General features: G+C 37.8%; 1 non-coding gene across 1 annotated transcript; it reads left to right on the top strand.

The window, feature by feature from the left end:
• Positions 1-16,420: 16,420 nt before the first annotated feature.
• Positions 16,421-16,527, top strand: LOC133076034 (U6 spliceosomal RNA). Its single transcript, XR_009697455.1, has one exon. It is a non-coding gene; the product is annotated as a U6 spliceosomal RNA (small nuclear RNA).
• The last annotated feature ends 9,610 nt before the right edge of the window (positions 16,528-26,137 follow it).

Below are 26,137 nucleotides of genomic sequence, written 5' to 3'. Positions count from 1 at the left end.
CGCCAGCTGTCCGCCCGGCCGCAAGGGCGGCAACCGCAGCAGCATTACCGCCGCCGGCCCGGGGTGAGGCGCCCCCGCCGGCGCCGCCCCCGCACGGCCCGCGGACACCAGGCGAAGAGCCGCGGGGCGACTCGCGCGGCGGGCAGAGCCGAGGAGTCCGAAGACGGGGAGGCCAGACGCCGTCGGAGCCGCGTCTGAGTCGCAGAAGAGGCGGACCTGCGAGGGCGGGGGAGCCGCGGAGAAACACCGGGCACGCGGGCGGGACCGGAGACCCCCGGCGGCCCCACGCGCTAGCTCGGAACTGCAGGCGGCGCTGTGCCGGCCCCGAGGAAACCTGGAGGCTCCAGCCCACCCTTCCCCTCCCCTCGTCCGAAACACCGCGCCTCCTGATTGGCCCGCGCCGCACCGCGCCGAACAACCTGCCCCCTCCTCCCCGCGCCGGGACCGGCGCCCCGGGCGCCTCCTGCGTCACCGCAGTCCCCGCCCGGGCGGGGACCCCGGCGCTCCCAGTGCTGCCGGAGGCTGAGGGACGCGTCTTGAGCCTCGGTTACGTTCCACTCTGGGGATCGATAATGAAAGATGCTGTGTCTGTATCTCGAGGAGGAAGCTTCTGTGGTGTGGTGTGCGTTCCTCCCAAAATACACGCTCCGGGAACAAGGTGTTTTCCAGTACTGGGTTAATGGAACCTCCCATCCCGCACTTCCTATAGAAACATACTGTCAGGATGTGATACGGATCTATGTATATCTCCTATAATAGGACTTGCCTTCCCATCTGAAGGTGAGCACTGGGTAGCCCTACTTTAGCTGTATCCGTTTAGACGGGGCGGAAAAGACTTCTGTGCAGCCAATAGGCCCTTGAGCGCTGCAGCACCAGCCAGCTTCAATGGGCAAATTGCTTTAATGCACCTCCTAGATCGTGGTCTACCCTTTGTTCAAAAGCTACTTTTTTCTACTAGCTGGTCCTTAGCTATATCGCATTTTTCCAACGTGTGTTTGCAGTTGTTTCTTTTGCAGCTAATCATGTAGAAAGTGGCTGGATGCCCCCTACTGCCATTATTTGCTCAGTATTTCCAGATGCAGCGGTACTGAACACCACCTGATTGCCAGCAAATATGGTACCTTCTTAGCAAGAGACCCATGCCTTCCATCGTCTCTGAGATAGTACTATGCTTTGTGGAGCCTGTAACACCTGAGTTTATAATTCCACCAAGGCCTTTTATTAACTGTGAAACTCATGCCAAGCCACTACCCTCTGCAAGCCTCTCTTCTCAGCCTTCAAATGGTGGGTGTGATACCAGCTTTCAAGTCTATGGGATTAAACCGGGTAACTGTGTAAAATGCTAAACATGATGTCTGGCACCTAAGAGGTTTCCTTACCTACCTTTAGACAGTTGACTGGATGGAATCACCAGTTCAACTTCATTTCTTAATATTTTGCTTTTTGGAGTACTTACAGGTTACTGAACTTCTCTGGCTAATTTGATATTTAATGTGAAAGGAAATGACACTGTTTTGTAACATTTTTAGATGCTTGAGGGAAAGCTGAAATACAAAATGGAGCAACATATTAAATAAGAGATAAAACTCACTTGTAAAAAAAATACGTATGCAAGAGAAAGAAATCCATGAGTGATGAGGGAGCAAAGTTGTAGTACTTCCGCCTCTGACCCTGCTGACTTTTATCTCTATTTGCACCAGTTCAACTGTTGTTTATAATGCTAATACCACTGTGCTGGCTTGGCAATGGATAATTCGTCTAAGGAAAAATTGGCTTTTTGAAAAGAAAGTTTACTATGAAACTAAGTGGGAAGTATTAACATCTTAGAAATTGATGATTAATCTTATTTTAAGAAATCTGAAGTCTGTGTACAGATGTGCTTGGCTGGCATAGATGACTGCCATTGGTATCTCTTAACATGGTACTTGTTAAAAATGATTAGTTCTCCCCTGGAGTTAAGCAAGTACCAGAAAACCAGTTTAGTCGGTGCACCCTTTAGCATTGTTGCTCACCAGCCACAGAGAGAGGCAGCCACGCCTCTAGAGCCAGGCAGCCTGCGGTTGGATACCAGTTACTCAGGTCAAGTGACCTCAAAAGTTACTTAAAGCTCCCTGTGCCTCCACTTTCTCATCAGCTAAAGAAGATAACCATAGTGCCTATTAGGGTTGTTGTGAGGATTAAACTGAATGAGTTAATGCTTCTGAAAAGCTTGGGAGAGCCTGGTACCTAGTAAGCACTATTTGAATATTTGTTAATTTTTTTTTTTTTTAATCTCTCCTTTAGATCACTCTCTGCCAACTAACAAGTTATGCTGGTCTCTTCCTATTTAAAAACCAAATTTCCTACTGATTCAGCCATGAAGTCTCAGTCTCTAACGGTCTGAAGGATGCCTCGGGGTCTCAGTTCATTTGTAAAGCAAAGGTCAATGAAATACTCAGAGCCAAACCTTTTCAAGCCCAGATTATCACCTGATACTTCCTCAGGAGCCAGGTAAGGCCCACAGCAGAGGAGTGACCTTACAGAAATCTACTAAGTTTCATTTTATATCAAAGAGACCTTAAACATAAAATCATAAGATGTAACTTACAGTAGCAAAACACAGTAAATTTCATTTACCTGCTCTGTTCTACATTTAGTAACACCAAGTATTCCTTTTATTATTTTCTGTCCACTAGAGACCCCGTGCTCTTAAATATTTGGGTATCAAACTGAATAAGTTACAACTAATGGTTTTCTATTTATATTAATCAGAAATATATTACTGAGAGACTTCCGTGGTGGCACAGTGGTTAATAATCCATCTGCCAATACAGGGGACACGTGTTCGAGCCCTGTTCCGGGAAGATCCCACATGCCGCGGAGCATCTAAGCCCGTGCGCCACAACTACTGAGCCTGCGTGCCACAACTACTGAAGCCCACACGCCTAGAGCCCGTGCTGTGCAACAAGAGAAGCCACTGCAATGAGAAGCCCGCGCACCGCTACGAAGAGTAGCCCCTGCTCGCCACAACTAGAGAAAGCCCGCGTGCAGCAACAAAGACCCAATGCAGCAAAACATTTAAAAAATAGATAGATAAATAATATTTTTAAAAAAGAAATACATTACTGAGATTGTAATTACCACAAAAAAAGAGAAATGGGGGCTTCACTGGTGGCGCAGTGGTTGAGAATCTGCCTGCCGATGCAGGGGACACGGGTTCGAGCCCTGGTCTGGGAGGATCCCACATGCCGCGGAGCAACTAGGCCCGTGAGCCACAATTACTGAGGCTGCGCGTCTGGAGCCTGTGCTCCACAACAAGAGAGGCCTGCGCACCGCGATGAAGAGTGGCCCCCACTTGCTGCAACTAGAGAAAGCCCTCGCACAGAAACGAAGACCCAGCACAGCCATAAATAAATAAATAAATAAATAAATAAATAAATAAATAATTTTTTTTAAAAAAGAGAAATGTACTTGTTTAATGAGATGGATGACATTTTACTTGGTCTGGGCTAGGATAAACAATATCTGTTAAGTGTTTTGGACTTGCTCGTAACCTTGGTAAAATAAAAATCAGTAAGTTTTTTTTCCTTGTGAATTGGGGAACAAAGAGAATGAAAGAGCACGTAGATCTCACTTTTATGATTGCTTAGGGCTCCGACCTCCATATTATAATCACTGATTAAATATAGTAATTTTATATTTTTAAATACATGGTCTCAGCATCTGAGATTCAGTTAAAGAATATTGTTAGGTTGATAGATTGTGCTTAGACAGTTGAATTTTTTTACTTACATAATTGGAACGTAGATTGTATAAGAGTTAGACGTTGGCATGATTCATAAAATAGAATATGTATTCCAAAATATTGTTGTGGTACAGAAACTTCCCTTAAATAAAGCCCATTTTCCCACTGATTTCCATTATAAATATAGAGTTCTGCTGAGAAAAAAATATTGGTCCCGATCTCTTGTTTAAGTTATATTAAAGAAATCTTAAATTTCTTACATTTGAGATCAAACATAATCACCTTAAAGCGAGATTTTAATAATCTTACATATATGAAATAATCCAGAACTTAATAATACTCTATTATAGTTAAATTTGAAAAAGAAAACCACCGTAGTGCCAACAATCCTCAGTTCAGCCATTGACCCAAATTTCATACTCACCTTAAATTGCCTTAATCCTTTCATCCTGAATCCAAGATCATTCTTCCACATCATAAGAATGCCCTGTAGCATTTTCAAGTATTCAAACCACTTTCCTATCATTTCATAACATCCCTTTGGGGGAGATATGGTAAGTATTATTATATCATTTGGGCATGAGGAAACTAAAGCGCAGTGAGGTACAATATCTGGCCTCAGGTCACATGGTGATCAGTAACAGAGCTGAGGAGAGAACCAAGATGTCATCAGCTTCATTCAGTGCCCTTTCCACAAACAACACCAGCTCTCATTTTCACACGGATTCCTTTGCCTATCAGGGCAAATATTTGATTTAGTGTATATTTTAAATATTTCCAGAAATAAATACATGCAATCCGTTTTTCAAACTTTCTCTACCAATTTTGTCTCAGACATCTGTATCAGGAACCAAATAAATTGTACTACATGGTACATAAAGTTACAACCCCAACTGTCTTAATTCTTGCTTGTCATCAGTTGTTAAGTCAAAATGAGAAAATGAATAGATTGTGCTTGCTTCATCCATTCTTTTTCTCAGCTTAATGCTAGGTATATTCAACAGATTGCTAGTTTCCCCTTCAAGAGAATCTGAGCTGCCGGGCACTAGCCACTGACTTGCCCCCTGGAAAAAGAAGCCTGCGCAATGGCGATGGAATGAGAATCTGTTCGGAAAACTATGAGGTTGGAGGGTAGAGGAAAAGACGATAAAAAGGAGAGATAGGAGATTGAAAGAGTAGTTGACTCACATACCAGGCACATGCCCTGTGCCTTCCATGGAGAGGATGCTATTCAGGCTCCCTCCAGGGTAAACAGAGAGGCTGCCTCTTGACTTGCTTGAGGCTTCGTCTGTATCCAGCCTGCCTGAAAGCTGAGGGAAATCAAAGTCTCTGCACATATGTAACGCAGATACACAGGCACCTCGGGTGTTGTGCACACCAGCTGGACCATTCAACCCTAGAGAGAAGGCCCATAAACTTGGCTACTGAACAGACAAAACAAATATCCACATTCCTAGAGCAGCCTTGAATTCTAAACAGCAGTTAGTCCTAGGTAACTCTGAGAGAGATCTTTCTTATAAATACACATATCCATAATAAAAAGAAGGGAAAAAAACTCCTGTTACTTGATGCAGTTAAAAGAATCTGCTTGTTACAATCAAAATAGCCTACCCTCAGTCATTGGATTTTTTAAGAAGTCATTTCCTGAACAGGATTCTATTTTGATGATATATAGTAGTTTCCCAGAACTTAGTACAAAAGCAGGGCAGTAAATAATTATTGAATGAATTAATTAACACAGTCTTAACTTTTACACTATTATGTATATTCTTTTGGGTTTAGTGTAACAATGAGTACAAGTTAGTTCACCTTATCTCATCCAGAGCATTTTATCAAAAGAGCCATCTTCATAGGTGAATGACTCATAAAAGTAGAGGATAAAATATGTAGGTGAAAGGAGTATCCTATGACAGTGTTCTTCTATCACATTAAGAATCCTATAGCTGTGGCAGACAAAAGCATTTTAAGAAATGGAATTATGATATAGAATAGCTTTTAGTGAAGGACATTGGTAGGCCATTTTCTATCCATTTATTTTCATATTTAACATAAGTCTCATAGGATTTTCTCAGTCTGTGACTAAATCACTCTGGGAAAAATACTGGTTTCAGAGCTTAAATGGGTAAATGTTGAAGTGAGAAATAGGTTTCAGGTAAATTTGACAAAGGATTTCAGTGTTTCTGTGTCTGGAAAGGGAATTTTGGAATACTAAGGTCCTGACTTGCTAAAATCCACAAGTTCATATTCACAAGCTTGATGTAAGTTATTGTAACAAGACATGAAAACATAAGAACTTTAGATACCTCAGAGCTAACTAAAAGAAAGAAAGAAACCAAAATATTTTCAGCCTGAAAAGTATGATTAATACCAATTCACCACGAACAGTAAGGAATGCCCCAGAAATGCAAGAACCTGGCAACATTAGGCAAATTATTAGCATAACGTATTAGGTCAAAGAAAAAAAACAAGTGTCTTTTTTTAAGTAGGTAAATGTATAAATATAGGACAATTTATTTACCTATCTTATTATTTGTTAAAGGACATGGCTTTTCAGCTTGACTCAATTATGAATAAAAATATTATAAACTTATTATGAATTTCATTTTGGTTATATACCTAGTAGTCAAAATTCTCTGTTTTATGATATGTGCATGATCAGCTTTCAGAGATAATGGCAGACAATTTCCCAAAATGATTATACCAGTTCACAACCTCAGCAGCAGCATTTGAGAGATCAAGATGCTCACCTCACCAACACTTAGTATAGTCAACCTTATTAATATTAGCATTTCAGGTAGAATATAATGGTGTCTCATTTTGGTTTTAATTTGCACTTTCCTGAGGGCTAGTGGGATTGAGCAATTTTTCATAAATTTATTGGCATACAGTATCTCCCATAGAGGCTGGAAAAGCATTTGATACAATTAAACAATTTCTGATGTTGAAACTCTTCATAAAATAGGGTTGAGGATATGTTCTATTTTGTAAAGAGCTATCTCAAGCAAATTGCATCGGTATGATTAATGTAGAATCATACTCATTAGAATCATGAAAAAGATATGGATTGGAAGGAATTAGCCAATGCACTTGGAAAATAAAATTAAAGGGTAAAAATAGTGGAAAGAAAGTGATAAAAATTATTGTTATTTATAAGTTTATGATTACCATAAAGAGCATTAACTGGAAAACACATTAGATCTAACAGGAGAGATTAATAAAGAGCCACTCAAAAATATATATATACATACATAGTTCAGCATGGAGATACATTCCTAGAAATTAGAGCTCTAACTGGACTTAATTATACAGAGCCCTATAGTTCCTATGGAGAAGTATTTTAAGCATTGTACTTAAGCAATTGCCCAATCATCTCAGCTTCTAACAATGTTTAGGATGTCCTTCAAAATGTCAAAAGATTTCTACCAATCTCCTAATCTTCTTTATCCTCTGCTTCCTAAAGCATTTCCTTAAAAACATCACAAGTTGCCAGAAAATTTGTATTCTAACCTAGTGCCTGGTCCTTCACCCTTTTCCTCTGTAGTAGGTAGAGTGCTATGGTACCATAACTTTGGAAGTCAATTCGTGTCAGAATTATTTACCAGAACTCAAAATAAATCCCAGGATGGACTTCCCTGGTGGCGCAGTGGTTAAGAATCCGCCTGCCAATGCAGGGGACACGGGTTTGAGCCCTGGTCTGGGAAGATCCCACATGCTGCAGGGCAACTAAGCCCGTGAGCCACAACTACTGAGCCTGCATGCCACAGCTACTGAAGCCCACGCACCTATAGCCCGTGCTCTGCAACAAGAGAAGCCACTACAATGAGAAGCCCACGCACCACAATGAAGAGTAGCCCCCACTCTCCGCAACTAGAGAAAGCCCATGCACAGCAACAAAGACCCAATGCAGCCAAAATTAAATAAATAAATAAATAAATTTATAAAATAAATAAATCCCAGGAGAAACTAGAGCAGAGAAAACAACACACATTATAGAATTACTCATCTCAGGATGGCTAGGACATTACTCACTGTTTATGTTTGGTAGCAGTGTATTCCACTGGTACCTCATGGGTCGAACATATGATGGCACTCAGAGCATAGAGAAAAACCCTAGTAATAGGGTAATATGATAGAATAGTCAATATATAAATTCACTGTTATACATATAGCATATGCTATCTTTTAAAATATAAAGATAGGGAATTCCTTGGCTATCCAGTGGTTAGGACTTGGCGCTTTCACTGCCAGGGCCCTGGTTCAATCCCTAGTCAGGGAACTAAGATCTCGCAAGCCTTGTGGTGCAGCCAAAACAATTAATTAATTAATATAAAATAAAATATAAGACATATAGCAAATGGAAGATATAAATTACCTGATTATATTACAAAATTGATAAAATTTGATAAAGTTACCTGGCACAAACATTAACCTGTGAGATTATACAATAAACAACCACAACAAAAAGATCACAAGAACAGCAGCAAATATATGTAAATAATACCCATGAATAAACTGAAAAGGAAATGCACAAAACCAAGATGAAAGAAAAACAAAACAAAAAAAATTGGAGACAGGACTTCTGGTTTCCACATAAGGAGCTTAGAAATTGCTACTCTGTCCCAAAGACAAGTAAAACATTGAACAGACTGGAAAAAGTCAACAACTCTTATTGGATTCTTAAGAGAGATGAGGACACAGGACAAGCTGCTGTCCCCAAGTTTGGAGAAATAGCCACGGCTTCCCAGAGCAGAAAGTGGTGAACAGAAACCACCAAGGGAATCAGTGCTGGAGTAGGAGAACCTGAACCATAACTGACAAATTGCTGGAGGCTCAGTATGAACAAGTCTGAGAGTTAAAAACTTCAGGGGACCCAGTCATCGAGGACCCCACACTTTTGTGAATTTCATCTCCAGGAGCTCAAACATGTTCTCATAATAAATATCAGAGGAAAATCTCCTCATGATTCCAGGAGAGCATTCTGTTCTTAACAAGGCCTGCCCTCGGGAGAAACTAGTTAACCAGAGCCTAACTGGTTGGGGCATTATCAGAGCCTAACTGACCTGGGGAAAGGAACTATCCAACTCCAGTCAGCTCTAGTCATCTGGTCCCACCTAAGGGGGAGGAAAAAAACTGAGAAACACTTGTGAAGTTCACAGTCCAGAGGCATAGGCTCACTAAAAGACTGAGAGCTAATCATAGGACTATAGAACACTTCTCCTTCCCCCACACCTCACCACCACATTACTACAAACCTACTTATAGCAGTTCCTTTTATGCAGTACATCATGTCCAGCTATCAAGAAAAAATTAGTAGGCATATTAAAAGGTAAGAAACACAATTTGAAGAGACAGAGCAAGCATCAGAGACAGACCTGGCACGGATGTTGGAATGATCAGACAGGGGATTTAAAACAACTATGATTAATATGCTAAGGGCTCTATTGAATAAAGTAGACGGCATGCAGGAACAGATGGGCAATGTCAGCAGAGAGATGGAAATCCTAAGAAAGAAGCAAAAGGAAATGCTAGAGATAAAAAACACTTTGACAAAAATGAAGAATGCCTTTAATGGGCTTATTAGTAGGATGGCCACAGCTGAGGAAAGAATCTCTAGACTTGAAGATATGTCAATAGAAACCCCCCAAACTGAAAAGCAAAGAAAACTAAGACTGAAAAAAACCAGAATATCCAAGGACTGTGGGACAACATATACATAGTGAGAATACCAGAAGGGAAAGTAAAAGAGAAAGGAGAAGAAGAAATATTTGAAACAATAATGACTGAGAATATCTCCCAAATTAATGTCAGACACCAAACCACAGATCCAGGAAGCTCAGAGAACACCAAGCAAGATAAATGCCAAAAAAAAATACACCTAGGCATATCATTTTCAAACTACAGAAAATCAAAGATAAGGAAAAAATCCTGAAAGGAGCCAGAGGAAAAAAATACCTTTCCTATAGAGGAACAAAGTTAAGAATCACATTTGATTTCTGCTCAGAAACCATGCCAGCAAGAAGAGAGCGGAGTGATATATTTAAAATGTTGAGAAAAAAAAAAAAAAACCCATCAACTTAGAATTCTCTACCCTGTGAAATTATCTTTCCAAAGTGAAGAAAAAATAGACTTTCTCAGACAAACAAAAATTGAGGGAATTAGTTTCCAGTAGACCTACCTTGCAAGAAATGTTAAAAGGAGTTCTTCAGAAAGAAGAAAAATAATAAAGGTCAGAAACCCATACATACATAAAGAAAGGAAGAGCACCAAAGAAGGAATAAGTAAAGGTAAAATAAAAACTTTTGTTTTTCTTATTCTTAATTGATCTAACACATAAAAATTTGTTCAAAATAATAATAGCAACAATGTATTTGGTTACATTGCTTATATATAAGTGAAATGAATGACAACAATGATACAAGGGACAGGAGGGAGAAATTTGGATTATTTTATTATTTTAAGGTACTCACACAACCTGTGAAGTGGTATATTGTTATTTGAAAGTGAACTTGGATTAGTTATAAATGTATATGGTAAATTCTAAGGCAACCATTAGAAAATGTTAACACAAATTACTAATATCAGAAATGACATGGACATTAAAAGGATAATAAAAGAATACTATGAATAACTTTATGCCCACAAATTTGATTACCTAGATTAAAGGGATCATTTTCTTGAAAGACACTTGCTACCAAAACAAACACAAGAAGAAATAGACAATCTGAATAAGCTTATATCTATTAAATAAATTGAATTAATAATTAATAACCTTCCAAAACAAAAAGCACCAGGCCCAGATAGGTTCACCGGTGAATTCCACCGAAGTTTCAAGGGAGAAATGACACCAATTTTGTACAATTTCTTCCAAGGGGTAGAAGCAGAGGAAATACTTCTTAACTTGTACAATGAGGCCAGCATTATACTAATACCAAAACCAAAGACATTACAAAACAAGAAAATTACAGACCAATATCTTTCACATACATAGATGCAAAAATCCTCAACAAAGTATTAGCAAATCAAATCCAACAATGTCTAAAGAGATTTATACACCATGACCAAGAGGGATTTATCCCAGGTATGCAAGGCTGGTTCAATATTTAAAACAAATTAATGTAATCCATCTCATCAACAGGCTAAAAAATAAAAATTACTGATGATATCAATAGATACAGAAAAAGCATTTGACAAAATCCAACACCCATTAATGATAAAAATAAAAAACAACTTCATAGTAAACTAAGAATAGAGGAAAACTTCCTCAACTTCATAAAGACTATCTACAAAAAAACCTACATCTAGCATCATACTTAGTGGTGAGAAACTCAAAGCTTTCCCACTAAGATGAGGAACAAGGCAAAGGTGTTCCCTCTCACCACCCATTTTCAGCATCATACTGGAAGTTCTACCTAGTACAACAAGGCAAAAAAAGGAAACAAAACGTATACAGATTGGAAGGCAGAAATATAACTGTCTTTTTTACAGATGACATGATCATTGTTGTAAAAAAATCTGAAAGAATCTACCAAAAAAAAAAAAAAAGAATTCCTGGAACTAATCAGCAATTATAACAAGTTTGCAGGGTACAAGGTTAATATAAAAAAGTCAATCACTTTACTGTATATCAGCAATGAACAAGTGGAATTTGCAATTAAAAACATAATATTATTTACATTAGCATCTCCAAAAATGAAATACTTGGGTATAAAATCTAACAAAATATGTACAAGATCTGAATGAGGAAAACTACAAAACTCTGATGAATGAAATATAAAAACTAAATAAATGGAGAGATATTTCTTGTTCATGGATTGGAAGACTCAATATTGTTATGATGTCAGTTCTTCCCAACTTCATATATAGATTCAATGCAATGCCAATCAAAATCCCAGCAAGTTATTTTGTGGCTATCAACAAACTGATTCTAATGTTTATATGAAGAGGCAAAAGACCCAGAATGGCCAACACAATATGGAAGGGGAAGAACAAAATTGGAGAACTGATACTCCCCAACTTCAAGACTTGCTATAAAGCTATGATAATCAAGACAGTTTGAAATTGCCAAAGAATAGGCAATTTGAAATTGCCAAAGAATAGGAAAAGAATTGCCAAAGAATAGGCAAACTGACATTTGACAAAGGAGCAAAGACAATAAAATGGAGCAAAAATAGTCTTTTCAACAAATGATGCTGGAATAACTAGACATCCACGTGAAAAAAAAAAAAAAAGAAACTAGACACAGACCTTACACCCTTCACAAAAATTAACTCAAAATGGATCAGAGACCTAAATGTAAAATGCAAAACTGGGGGCTTCCCTGGTGGCGCAGTGGTTAAGAATCTGCCTGCCAATGCAGGGGACGCGGGTTCGAGCCCTGGTCTGGGAAGATCCCACATGCCGCGGAGCAGCTGGGCCCGTGAGCCACAATTACTGAGCCTGCGTGTCTGGAGCCTGTGCTCCGCAACAAGAGAGGCCGCAATAGTGAGAGGCCCGCGCACCGCGATGAAGAGTGGCCCCCACTTGCCACAACTAGAGAAAGCCCTCGCACAGAAACGAAGACCCAACACAGCCATAAATAAATAAATAAATAAAATTAAAATGCAAAACTATGAAACTCCTAGAAGATAACATAGGGAAAAAAACTAGATGCCCTTGGATTTGGTGATGACTTTTTAGATACAACACCAAAAGCATGATCCATGAAAGACATAATAAACCGGATTTCGTTAAAGTTAAAAAAAATCTGATCTGCAAAAGACAATGTCAAGAGAATGAGAAGACAAGCCACAGACTGTGAGAAAATATTTGCCAAAAGTACATCTAATAGAGGACTGTTATCCAAACTATATAAGGAACTCTTAACACTCAATAATAAGAAAACAAACAACTCAGTTAAAAATGGGCCAAAGACCTTAACAGACATCTCTCCAAAGAAGATTACAGATAGCAAATTAGGATATGCAAAGATGCTCCACATCATATGTCATCAGGGAAATGCAAGTTGAAAAAACAATGAGATAATACTACAAACCTATTAGAATGTCCAAAATCCAGAACACTGACAATGCCAAATGCCGATGAGGATGTGGAGCAACAGGAACTCGAATTCATTGCTGGTGGGAATGCAAAATGGTACAGCCACTTTGGAAGACAGTTGGGCAGTTTCTTATAAAACTAAACACACTTTTACCATACGATCCAGCAGTCACACTCCTTGGTATTTACCCAAAGAAGCTGAAAACTTATGTCAACACAAAAACCAACACACGGCTGTTTACAGCAGCTTTATTTATAATTGCCAAAACTTAGAAGCAACTAAGATGTCCTTCAATAGGTGAATGGATACATAAACTGTGATCCATCCAGACAGTGGAATATTATTCTAGGCTGAAAGGAAGTGAGTTATCAAACCATGAAAAGACACGGAGGAAACTTAAATGCATATTACTAGATGAAAGAAGTCAATCTGAAAAGGCTGCACACTGTATGATTCCAAAACTATGAAGACAGTGAAAAAACCAGTGCTTGCCAGGGGTGGGGAGAGGTGAAGGAATGAATAGGTAGAGCACAGAGGGTTTTTAGGGCAGTGAAGATACTCTATAAGATACTGTAATGATGGATACATGTCATTATACATTTGTCCAAACCCACAGACTCTACAACACCAAGAGTAAACCCTAATATAAACTATGGACTTTGGGTGATAATGATTGTGTAGGTTCATTGATTGTACCACTTCTGGTGGAGGATGTTGATGATGGGGGAAGATGTGAAAGTGTGGGAGCTGAAAGTACATGGGGAAGTCTCTGTACCTTCATCTCAATTTGTCTGCAAACCTGAAATTGCTCTTAAAAAACAATTTTAAAAGAAGCAAATCTTTCAAAATAAGGGGCCAATTTAAAAATAAGTTTAATTCATGTTGAAAATCAGATGTTTTATTAAAATTAATTCACTTCCCAAAAAATGGAGATCAAATAGAAGGCTTGAAAATGGAAAGGATGGGAAATTCAATATTATAAAGATATGGATTTTCCCTAAATGTGACCATGAATGTTAGAGAATGACCAAGCTCTTAGAGAGTTACAATCACTTATCCAAAAATAGATGCTTTAAGACAGGACACACAGCAGTAAGCAGGCTTCCAAGGCAAGAGACAACTCTCTAGCTGTAATATAACAATATTCATAGTCACTACCAATTGTTTCTAGTATTGTTCATCTGACAAGGCATGAAAAATATGGTTATCGTCAGGGTGAGAAAGACGATTAATCTATCTTTAAATAAATGAAGTCTTTCCTCCAGGGAGATGTAAGGTAAACAGGAAGCATTTCCAAATTAGTCAGCTAAGGTGTCTGAGGAGAGGGTCGGCACTTGAAAACAAGACTTTGCCTTCCTAGGTGGAAGCATTATTATTGCTTGCACTAAACATAACACCCCTTTGCTTACCCAGAGCACAGATACATCCCCAGCAAGACTGGACATCTTTAAACACACCAACCTCTTCAGGAGGATAGAGTACTAGACAGAGAATGATTGCTCAGGGTCTCTCCAAACTTTCCAATGAGTTGAAAGAGCCAAAGTACCAAGGAGAGGACCTGAGTGACTTCAGAGTCCTTTGCTGTAAGATCTTCTTCCCTAGTCAAACGATAAGCATCTGTAGGGTTTTTGTTCACATTGATATGCACAGCAACTAGCCATTATTACTGAGTTATAGCTGATTTAGGTTCTGGTCCTGATATAAATTTTTTTTTAGAATAACTTATTTCAATAAAAAAATCTCCCTGTTTTTGCTTAACCCCAAATCCCACATTACCACAATAATATGCATAACTGTAAATTCATAGTCTGAAACAACTGAAATAAATTGTACCCCTCCACATTTTACATCCAGTCATCCCCAGACCTCATATATCTTTAAATTGTAAATGGTAGAATAATTTTACCAGTATGAATTTCATGGTGATTAATAAATAGACATTTAATTTTAAACACTCTTGATTGAGTTCTTGACTCAACCCTGTTTTAAATAACATTAAAATCTCCTAGGAGCTTTTATCATGTACGGCAAGTCTCAAGACCCACGCTATATTTTGGGGAGGGAATATTACTACTATGAAATTTAAATTTCATTAAAATGAGGTAGGCGGTGACTTTTTTCCTATCTTTAAGAAAAATATTCTGGTAAACCTTTCTCCACTGCCACAAAGAAAGGGGGCTGAAACAATAAAAACATTACACATGTAGCAGGAAGAAAACTTGTTATTAAAGGCCAGGCTGGCAGAAAGTAGTTTCCAGTGTAAACCAATAAAATGAAAACACTCTGCCACCTCTCCTGCCTGAAATCAACCAAAAATAAAAAGGAGTACAAGAAAAATCTTCACAGTTGCTGGAAAAGCCCTAAAACTCTGAACAAGCCTACCTGAAGAAAGCCTGGGAAGATGATCCTCCGTCAGAGAAAATGCTGGTAGAGAATTCCTGCCTAGCACATTTGTGACAGAGGTGTCAGAGCTCAGAGTTCTCTGAGGCCTGAAGCCCTGAGGGGCAAAACAGCCTCCTTCAGAAGGAGAGGTGGTGTCCAGGCTGCCTGGAGAGCCTCTCTGACCTCCTTTCACAACGTGGCAGGGGAAGCGTTCAACCAGCCAAGTACAAACACACCATTTCTCTAAGAAGCAGGCTATCAGTGTGGCCTGTGGAGATAAAACCTTGGATGCCTTGCAGACCCGAGCTGCCAATTTTTATAAGCTGAAGAGTGGTGAAAACTAAGCCAAAAGTAAGGATACGGGGAACTTAGATTATATGGAGACTCATGAAAAAGCAGCGCAACTTCTCCTAACCTGGGTTAGAGTCACGCCACAGGGCAAAGTGCCCATAAGAACGCTTTCACAAGGCAGCACCTCATCATGCAGCTCCTCCTCAGGTGCACGCCCTGGCCCCCTCACCCCTACTAGACTGGGAGTAACTCCACTCAAAAGAAGATTAATCAAGAAGGGACCAGCATAAAACACAAGAGAAACAGGAGGGAAAAGAACATGGCGTGAGAAAGGTAGATAACAACCACATACCAGAAAGATTATACTATGAAAGATCAATATAGATTTTTTTAATTAAAAAGAATGTTTATATATATATACACACACACACACACACACACACACACACGTCTGGAATATAAATAGAGAAAGATACAAGAGCTCAAAGAATGGCTCCAGGCTTCTCCACAGGGACACTGACTTCTTCAATAATTTTCAGAAGTCACCAGGGAAAGAAAATGCCATGTACTAATTTTATACCCATACAAATTATTGCTTAGCATAAAGGCAACACAGAGATACCTTCAAATATGGAAGAAGTCAAGAAATGTACTTCCCATGAGCTCTTTCTTGAAAAATTTGCTGTACAGGGAACTTTAGCTATCAAAGAGCTGAATGAAGAAATGATGGGGAAGGAATGATGTGACCATTAATATAAATGTAGAACAAAAGCTAAACAGTTGTGGAAACTATGGCCACTGGATGTATACTGTAATGACTCAACTAAATAAAAGTGGTAGGAGGAAGCAAGGAGAAGATGGGCAGTAATTATATAAGTATATTCATTTTTCCATCTTTCACAGTGGGAAGAAATGGAATTTTTAAAAAAATCTGTTCAATCAAGTAATAGAGATCCAGTGTGTTTGAAAATAAAGAGGTAATCATTGTGCTCACTTCAGCAGCACATATGCTAAAATTGGAACAATGCAGAGAAGATTAGCATGGCCCCTGTGCAAGGATGACATGCAAATTCATGAAGCATTCCATATTTTTCAGCAACATGGATGGACCTACAGATTGTCACACTGAGTGAAGTAAGTCAGACAGAGAAAGACAAATATCATATGATATTGCTTATATATGGGATCTTAAAAAAAAGGGTACAATGAACTTATCTACAAAACAGAAATAGTTACAGATGTAGAAAACAAACTTATGGTTACCGGGGGTAAGGGGGGGCGAGGGATAAATTAGGAGATTGAGATTAACATATACACACTACTATATATAAAATGGATAACTAATAAGGACCTACTGTATAGTACAGGGAACTCTACTCAATACTCCGTAATGGCCTATATGGGAAAAGAATCTAAAAAAGAGTGGATATAGGTATATGTATAACTGATTCACTTTGCTGTACAGCAGAAACCAACACAACATTGTAAATCAACTATACTCCAATAAAAATATTTTTAAAATAAAATAATCAAAAAAGAGGTAATCATTAAAATAATTAATAATTTAGCCAAACAAAATCAGATGATAAAGTAGAAAGAGAAATGATATAATCCCATTTACATAAAGATTTTAAAACAGGCAAAATTAATCTGTGGTGATAGATTGTCAGGAAAATTAGTTTCAGTGGGATTACTTTTGGCAGGGTACTAATTAAGAGAGGTCAAGAAAATGCCTTGTGGGATCCTGGTGGTCACATACATAAAGAATCATCAGTCTCTACACCTAATATGTGTGTGCTTTACAATATGTATAACTCAATAGTTTTTTTAATTTAAAGAAGTTACGTTTAAAAAATTATTTTACTGAATCACTTTGCTGTACAGCAGAAGTTAACACAACATTGTAAATCAACGATACTTCAATTAAAAATTATTGAAAAAAATTATTCAGCCAAAACTAAAGAAATAAGAAAAATTGAAGAGAAGAAAAATACTTTAATTTGCTCTTCTAAGCCTAAGATAGTCATGTAGACATGAATAGAAATATAGAGGAACAAAATGATATACTTAATAATATAGGTTTAACTAAAGTATATATATGAAACTCCATACTCTGTAATAAAGAATATGGTTTTGCTTCAAGTGCTTATGGGACATTTATAAAATTGATCATATTTTACACTCCAGAGATTATCTCTGGTGTCATAAGATGGTGGTGCATCCATCAGCCTTGATCTCTGAGTCACCTTGTGGAGCAAAGTCCCACCCCACACCCATCTGAACCTACCGAACCACACTGACATGAAGTCTGAGCAAGAAATGAACCTTTGTTTTATTAATCAACTGATATTTCAAGAATAATTTATATTACAACATAACATAAACTATTACAACTAATAACTTAGGCTAACAAAACAAGGGAACAAAATAGAAATTCAGAATTAGACTCAAATGAAAGTGGAAATTCAATACCTATAAAAGTAGCATTTTTCAAGTCATGGAAAATGGGCAAGATTAGTCATTAAATGGAGAAGGAACAATGCTAACATCTGGAAGAAACTAGACCCACTTAATGTTTTACACTAAAAATTTCCAGAGTTTAAAGTTTTAAACATAAAAATATAAAAAGTGAAATGGTAAAAAATACTAGAAAAAAAAAGGTGAATTTTTGATTGTCACAGAATGAGGAAGGTCTTTCTAACTAAGACTTTAAAAGAAATGATTGAGAAATGTTGCTAAACAAAATTTCAATTTTGTCCATTGGAATGTTCCATAAGCAAAGTTAAAAATCAAGGACAATCTGAAAACAAATATTTGAAATGCACAAAAGAAACAAAGGATTAATTCTATTAGTATATTAAAAAGCACTTACATATCAATAAGAGATACAGGGAAAGGAAGTTCTCATGGAAAAAAATAGTTTTAAATAAACAGAAAGTTGTTATCTTTTACTCAAAATTTTAAAAATGTGAATTAAAATGGCAATGAGATACCATATTCCACTTACTGGTTTGGCAAAGAATAAACTGTATTGGCAAGATACTATCAGTGGCAGTATAAACTTGTACAAACCTCTAAAGGGGCAATTGTCAGCATTTTATTAATGTTTTAAATGCATATAGTTTTTGGTACAGCAATTACTAATTTAAAAAATTATCTTGCAATCCTACTTGTACATATGTGCAAAGATATAAACACAAGGCTATATGTTTGCAGCAACATTATAAACATAGGAAGACTGGAAACAACCTAACTGCCAACAATAAGGGATTGGGTAGATAAATCACATCAGTGCAATTGAAAATTATGCTTGTAAAGGCCTAAGATAAATTTCATATGAGTTGATACAGCCTGACATCTAAAGCTCCAGAAAATTGTGCATTTGGTGCTCCCATTTACATCTTTAGGATTCTAGGAGGCAACACTCAAACTGAATATCTAAGGAGTTTTCAAAGGAAACTGTTTATAAGTTCTGGGTGGGGTGTGGAGAAACCTCTAGAGATAGTACTACAAGGCATAGTAACCACAAATAGGCCTGAAGAGGTGAAGGAAAGGCCCAGTTACCAGAACTGGAAGGAGAGGGTAGTTGGAGAGAGACACCAGGGGGACCTTAGGAAGCCAGGCCGAGGCCCACCTCTCTCTTCTCCCACTTAGATCTTCCAACCTGAAGCCAGAGGTGAGGGAGTCCAGGGATAAATCCATTACGGAGCTCTGATCAGGGAACGAAAGTAGAGAGTAGATCTGGAGGAGAAAATGGAAGATACACAGCGCTCCATTTTTTGAAAAGTGGGGTTATACACATACTTAAGCACCCAAAAATCTGCCATGAGGGGCCTTTGGGAAAGAGAATCATATAAGAATAGGGGTCTTTGCAGTATGGGATAAAAGGAAATCATACTTTCTCTGCATTCTTTTTATTTTTATTTATTTTATTTTTATTTTTATGTATTTAATTTTTATTTATTTATTTTATTTTTATTTATAAATTTACAAATAAATTTATAAATTTATTCATAAATTTTTATATTTATTTATTGTTGAAATTTTTGTTACTATATATGTGTGTGTGTGTATATATATATATATATATATATATTTTTAAATTATTTAAAAACTAGCTGGTGGCAGAATTTAGGCAGAAAACTCTTGTTTAGCAAAGCCTCTTGGTAGGTCATCCTGGCTGAAGAAAAGGGTGTTGGAAAAGCAAAAAAGAAAGAAAAAGGATTTAAAGCAAAAGAAAAAATTGTTTTCATAACAAACTAAGAATAATGGAGAGGGCGAGGGAACCCAGGAATGGATAGAAAGTGGGGAGAAGTGAAGAATTTGAGGAGAGATACAGGGGCCCAGAAAAGGCTGGGTAGCTGAGCCTTGAGGAGAAAGAAGATGAGGACGACGCAGGATTGAAGAATGGGCTCTGTACACACAGTTCTGTGTTACCCCAATCCTTCAGAAAAACCTTGTGCTTATGCTACTGGTTAGAGTGGGTGGGAGAGATTAAAGGAGCGGGAGCTCTGCTTCCTGCTTCCTGTTAGGCCTGAGAGTAAAGAAGAGTTACAATTGGACAGACATAAAAAACGAATTTCATCCTAAACCACAAACTGGGACAGAACCTGACTTTGGAAAGCATAAGCCCCTAGAAAGTCTTCATCGGTGTAGGAGGAATGCTGATTTTCGCCATATTTGAGGTCGGAGATCACGCCAGTATTAAGAAAAGAGGGAGTCTAAATAGCTAGAGCTCTGAGGACACCTGGGGAAGCTGTGTGATATAAATAGAATTAGACAAGAGCCAAATAGGTGTATTTGAGGACAGACCTGACTCAGGTATGTTCCGCAAACGTCTAAGAATCCATATGGAGAAATATGTAAATCTCTGAGCAACTAATTTGCACTGGCTTTTTTGCGTATCAGCAGGGTTAAGAGATTTAAATACTATTCTGAGAGTTGAGAATCAGTGCTTTATGATTCAGGACAACTAACTATCAAAACTTTTCTGTCATAATAAATCATGTACCCAGGCCTGGGACTTTAATCCTTCTTTGATTTCTCTATTTTCAACAAAAACAACATTAATGACAATGAAAACTGAATGTGAAAATCTAGTCCTACAAGTTTTGCAGTAAATGGTAAATCAGAACATCAAATACAAATAATTGTCATCATCAATAATAATTTTGTAATTAATTAATAATCTGAAGAACCCTGAGGACTTAAAGATATATAGGAATCATAGAAGTGGGTAAGCATAACCAAGATCTTTTATAAAGGGACATAAGAGAGCTTTTTCATATCAAAAAAGGCCTGTATCCATCCTTAGTACAGTTTTTGACATGCCTTATCCCAAATATATAAAATCTGATAAAGTCAGGTATCTGGATTTGTTTTTCTAAGAGTGATGATGGGTTGCATCTTTAGAAAACATTATATGTAGGCTTTTGCTCTCTTCTCACCACTAATACATATTTGTGAATTAACCAATCGGTTTAGGGATGCAGGCAATGGTCATTGAAGAGTTTGTTCATGTTAAAGTCAAGCAATCCTTATTGACCTCATTTATACAATACATTAAATAATCAACTGGGCTAAGTGACCCAGGGTTTTGGCGAAGTGAAAAGAGCCACATGATTTGTAATTAATTTACAATTTGAAAGAGATATTTAGAGAAATGTACATAGGCATACAAAGTTAAATCTTTATAGATATAACTCTATATTAATATTCTGTTTACCCACCAAAAGAATTTGGCATGGCCTGTCATTTAAAAATCACAGATAGGGGGCTTCCCTGGTGGTGCAGTGGTTGAGAATCCGCCTGCCAATGCAGGGGATACGGGTTCGAGCCCTGGTCTGGGAAGATCCCACATGCCGCGGAGCAACTGGGCCCGTGAGCCACAACTACTGAGCCTGCGCATCTGGAGCCTGTGCTCGGCAACGAGAGGCCGCGATAGTGAGAGGCCCGCGCACCGCGATGAAGAGTGGTCCCCGCTCGCCGCAATTAGAGAAAGCCCTCGCACAGAAACGAAGACCCAACACAGCCAAAAATAAATAAATAAATAAATAAATAAATTTAAAAATTACCTTTCAAAAAAAAAAAAAAAATCACAGATAGGGACTTCCCTGGCGGTCCAGTGGTTAAAACTCTGGGCTTCTGCTGCAGGGAGCATGGGTTCCATCCCTGGTCAGGGGACTAAGATCCCGCATGCTGTGCGGTGCGGCAAATAAATAAATGAATGAATAAATAAATAAATAAATAAATAAATGACATTGTTTAAGCAATTCTGTTAAAAAAAAAATCACAGATACAACAATGCAAAATCAGTCAAACAAGACAAACAAGACAAAAGCTAAATAATAAATATGAAACTCTATGACTATAGCCATTCTCAATTTATTGATGGGAATATAGAATAGAGCAGACCTGCTCAGACTCAGATTGTGGGCTTCCCTGGTGGCACAGTGGTTAATAAGCCACCTGCCAATGCAGGGGACACGGGTTTGAACCCTGGTCCAGGAAGATCCCACATGCTGCAGAGCAACCAAGCACACGCGCCACAACTACTGAGCCCACGCGCTACAACTACTGAAGCCCGCGCCTAGAGCCCATGCTCTGCAGCAAGAGAAGCCACTGCAAGAAGAAGCCTGCGCACTGCAACAAAGAGTAGCCCCCACTCGCTGCAACTAGGGAAAGCCCAAGTGCAGCAGCGAAGACCCAACGCAATCAAAAAAAAAACCAAAAAACAGATTGTTTTACTGCCTTATAAATTAGATGTGATTTAGCATATTTGAATCTGATTTATCTTCTTAACTCTACCAAATTAATGAGGATAATAAGAGTACTTACACAACGGGGTGTGTTGAAAGATATTATCTAAAACTTGTCTGTAAGGCAGAGTTCAGCATGTGCTTTCAGTGTCATACTGGGGCACTGTTTAATCAGCCCACTCACTGTTTATTTCATTATCTACGGTAACATTCCTTTGTTTGACTTTTGCACAGCCCTTTTTGCATGATTTTTACATGAATTAAGATCTTAAACTCCTTGTGGAATGGAAAAATTTGTTTTCTCAATCCCTATTGTAGTATATGGTAAAGCATTAATTTTGTTTTGGTTGGGCTCTGTCTTCAAGGTCCCTTGTAAAATATTTTCTGTTAATTTCTTTACTTGAGTCCTTATGCCTCAGTTTTTGTTAAATAATAAATTATCTGTCATTGTAAACAAACAAACCAAAAAAAAGATCTTAGACTCTTCGGAGATAAGTGCTAACTTGAAGGTAGGTACAGCAGAACCACAAGTAATTTCTGTTGGGTAGAAAAGATGACCCCAAAGGTTTTTTTGGTTTTTAAATTGCCCTATTGATCAATCTTATTCTAACATTCCTCTAAAATGCCTATAAATACCCAGTTCTTCAAAATACTCCTTGAACAGCTTTATTATCTTGCTGACTCTCTCATTAATGAGTTAATAAACCTTTTAGCATGTGTTCATACTATATTGGAATGATAATCATGTCTTTAGCTTCTTGAAAATTATATTTAGACAGTTATTTATGATGGTTAAATGAGACAACATACCTAGAACATAGTAAGTGCTCAATAAGTATTAGATATTATTAAGTTTCATACCCTGTAAAAGAAAAATGTAACACTATTCACAGAGGGAATATACACACATATGGTGTGTATAAATGTGTTGTATGTGTATATATACATCCATACTATACATCTATTATATTATTATATATATCATATACGTAAAACATTTACTATCAGGAACCTTATATAACTTTTAAGAAACCTCCATATTTCCATATTACTATAACTGACTTTAATGTTTTTTAGAAAATATTAATGTTAATAACCAATAACAATATACTCAAGCCTGTCTTTGGCTTAATATCCCTGAGCTGAAAGTGCTTAAACAGAACAAATCAGAAACAATAGCAGTACCATAAAGATAAGTCTGAGAACTGTACTAATTCAGTAAGAGGCGCTCACTGACTGCTCCGTGAGAAATACTAACCATGTGACATGAGTAAATCACGAGAGCCGCTTATTTATGAACTTCCATCTTGAACAGACATTTATTCATGTGGCCCTGGTGTGTGTAGGGGAGCTGGATAAAAGGCAGGAGGAAACAGCACAGAGAAATATAAATAAGCACTACTAGTCCATACTTTTCCTCTCTTCATAGGAGTGGCAACACAGAAAAGTGTCTGGGAAGCTATTTACTTTGCAAATAAAAATATGTAAATCAACTTTTCCTAAACTTTTTACTCAGGCACCCAAAATGATTAACTATACCTCTATCTATGAGAAATGATCAATTGATTTATTAAAAAAATTTTTTTAAACATTCAATGCCACCTAGGAAAACAGAATCTATTTCTCCCTCTTCAATAAAATATTCACTCATGTTCCAAGATACTATAGTGTTAGTACATGGTAAAATACTTCACTAGTGCCTGTGACCCAGTGTATCTGCCTTGAAAGATGACCATTTTATTGTTTTCTCACTCATAGAAGCTGATCAACTGACCTCATTAAGAGTTTTTGCTTTTATCACAATGAGTAAGATGGGCAGAGAATTTTGTATTCTTCCCTGTTCTAGATGAAAGGGTTAATTTACGGGATAAGTTAAACATGTGCTATCCGTGATTTAGAATATTTGAAAAGAGTAAGCCGGGAAAGAGATGAATAAAACATTTTTCACAGTAGTAAATTATTTAAATGGTATTAATTAACTTAATCCTTTGCAGAAGCCTCCCTGACATTGTCATTTAAGGACAGGAGCTTCTAGGCAGTTTCTTATTTTGATATTCTCCCCCAATTATCCATGGATCATAATAGACTCATTATAAAAATTTGAAAACAGAAATATATTGAACAAAGAGTAGAAGTCTCTTAATACCACCATAGAACACTGGCTCTATTTTTTTTAGATATTATACTTATATACATACATATTACATAATATACTACATATTGCAAATATTACACGTATGATATCTATTACAAAAATAAATGAAATCATCTTAAACGTATTATTCTTTAACCTGACCTTTTCGCTCACATATTATGGACATTTATCACTGTCAATTCATATAGATCTACATTATCTTTTTTGATGGCTGCATAGTATCCTTCTGCAGTATAGTCATAGTATTCATGACTGTATCATGAAGTAATTTAATGTATTAATTAACAAATTTCAGTTTACATTAGGATCACCTGTGAAGTTTGGTGATTGTCCTGCTGCCAGTGTCCAAGCCTATACATATTTAGATTCAGAAGATCTAGTGTTTGGCTCAAACATCCATATTTTTAAGAGTGTTCAGAGGAGATTCTAATACAGACCAAAATTTGAGAACCACTTAGTTAACAACTTCCTTGTTGGTGGACATTTAGTTTCATTTTTTTTTTTTTTTTTGGTAGGGAACAGAAGTCTCTTTTTTTTTTTCCTTTTTTCTTTCTCCTCCTTAGATTTTTTTTTTTTTAAACATCTTCATTGAAGTATAATTGCTTTACAATGGTGTGTTAGTTTCTGCTTTATAACAAAGTGAATCAGTTATACGTATACATATGTTCCCATATCTCTTCCCTCTTGCATCTCCCTCCCTCCCACCCTCCCTATCCCACCCCTCTAGGTGGTCACAAAGCACCAAGCTGATCTCTCTGTGCTATGCGGCTGCTTCCCACTAGCTATCTATTTTACATTTGGTAGTGTATATATGTCCATGCCACCCTCTCATCCTGTCACATCTTACCCCTCCCCTTCCCCATATCCTCAAGTCCATTCTCTAGTAGGTCTGTGTCTTTATTCTCATGAGAAAAGACCATGATCTTCTCCCGGGAGCATCTGAAATCCTCCACAGAGGCAGTCAGCTCATTTCCCTCACTTTCAATCAAGCCCTACGCAGGATGTGGGTCAGTAGTTTCAAAAGCAGCTCGCTCATGAGAATTACCCGTGTAGGATCACCAGCTTTAGCAAGTAAAATACAAGATTCCCAGCTAAATTGAGATTCAGATAAACAATGACCAACTTTTTAGTATAAAGATGTCCCATGTGCCATGCATTGCGTGTTTTATCTGGAAATCCTATGGCGCTCTTATAAAAATACTGTTTTTCTGACCCCACTAATTCTAAGTCACTCAGATATAGGAACCATTGATCATAGTCAATTCACTTGACTCTCAGTAGTGTTTCATTTCTTAGCCAAATCTCTGTCATGTTTAGAACTGTCTTTTTAATGGAATCACAGCCTCCTATGGTGAAATATCAAACTACATATGACTGTGGCCTTCATTATGCTAATCTGACCTCACAACAACCCTGCAAAGTAAGAAAAGCAAAAGTTTCTCCATTTTGTCAATGAGAAAACTGACGCTCAGAGACTTAAAGAAATTTCCCAGGCACAACTGCTAGTAAATGGCAAACCTAGGACCCAACCTCAAGTCTTCTGGTTCCAATTTCAACGCTCATTCAACTCATCAGTGCTGTGAGTGAAAGGGGGTGGGAAAAATACAAGACACAGCGAGAGAGAGGAATTCAGACAGAAGCTTCTGAAAATGTTTCATCAAAAGTATGGCTAACTAACCAGTTACCACTCTTAACTCACAGCTCTCTTAACCACCAGTCAACTAGGAGGCTGAAGGGACCGACCTGGGACCCAGAGTTCAAAAGGTCCCAAGTCTCCAGGAATCTAGGGG

Source organism: Eubalaena glacialis, chromosome 15 (assembly GCF_028564815.1).
Source record: "Eubalaena glacialis isolate mEubGla1 chromosome 15, mEubGla1.1.hap2.+ XY, whole genome shotgun sequence".
Taxonomy (NCBI): Eukaryota; Metazoa; Chordata; class Mammalia; order Artiodactyla; family Balaenidae; genus Eubalaena; species Eubalaena glacialis.
The sequence above is the reverse complement of the archived record's forward strand: the minus strand, read 5'-3'. Positions and strand labels throughout refer to the sequence as shown.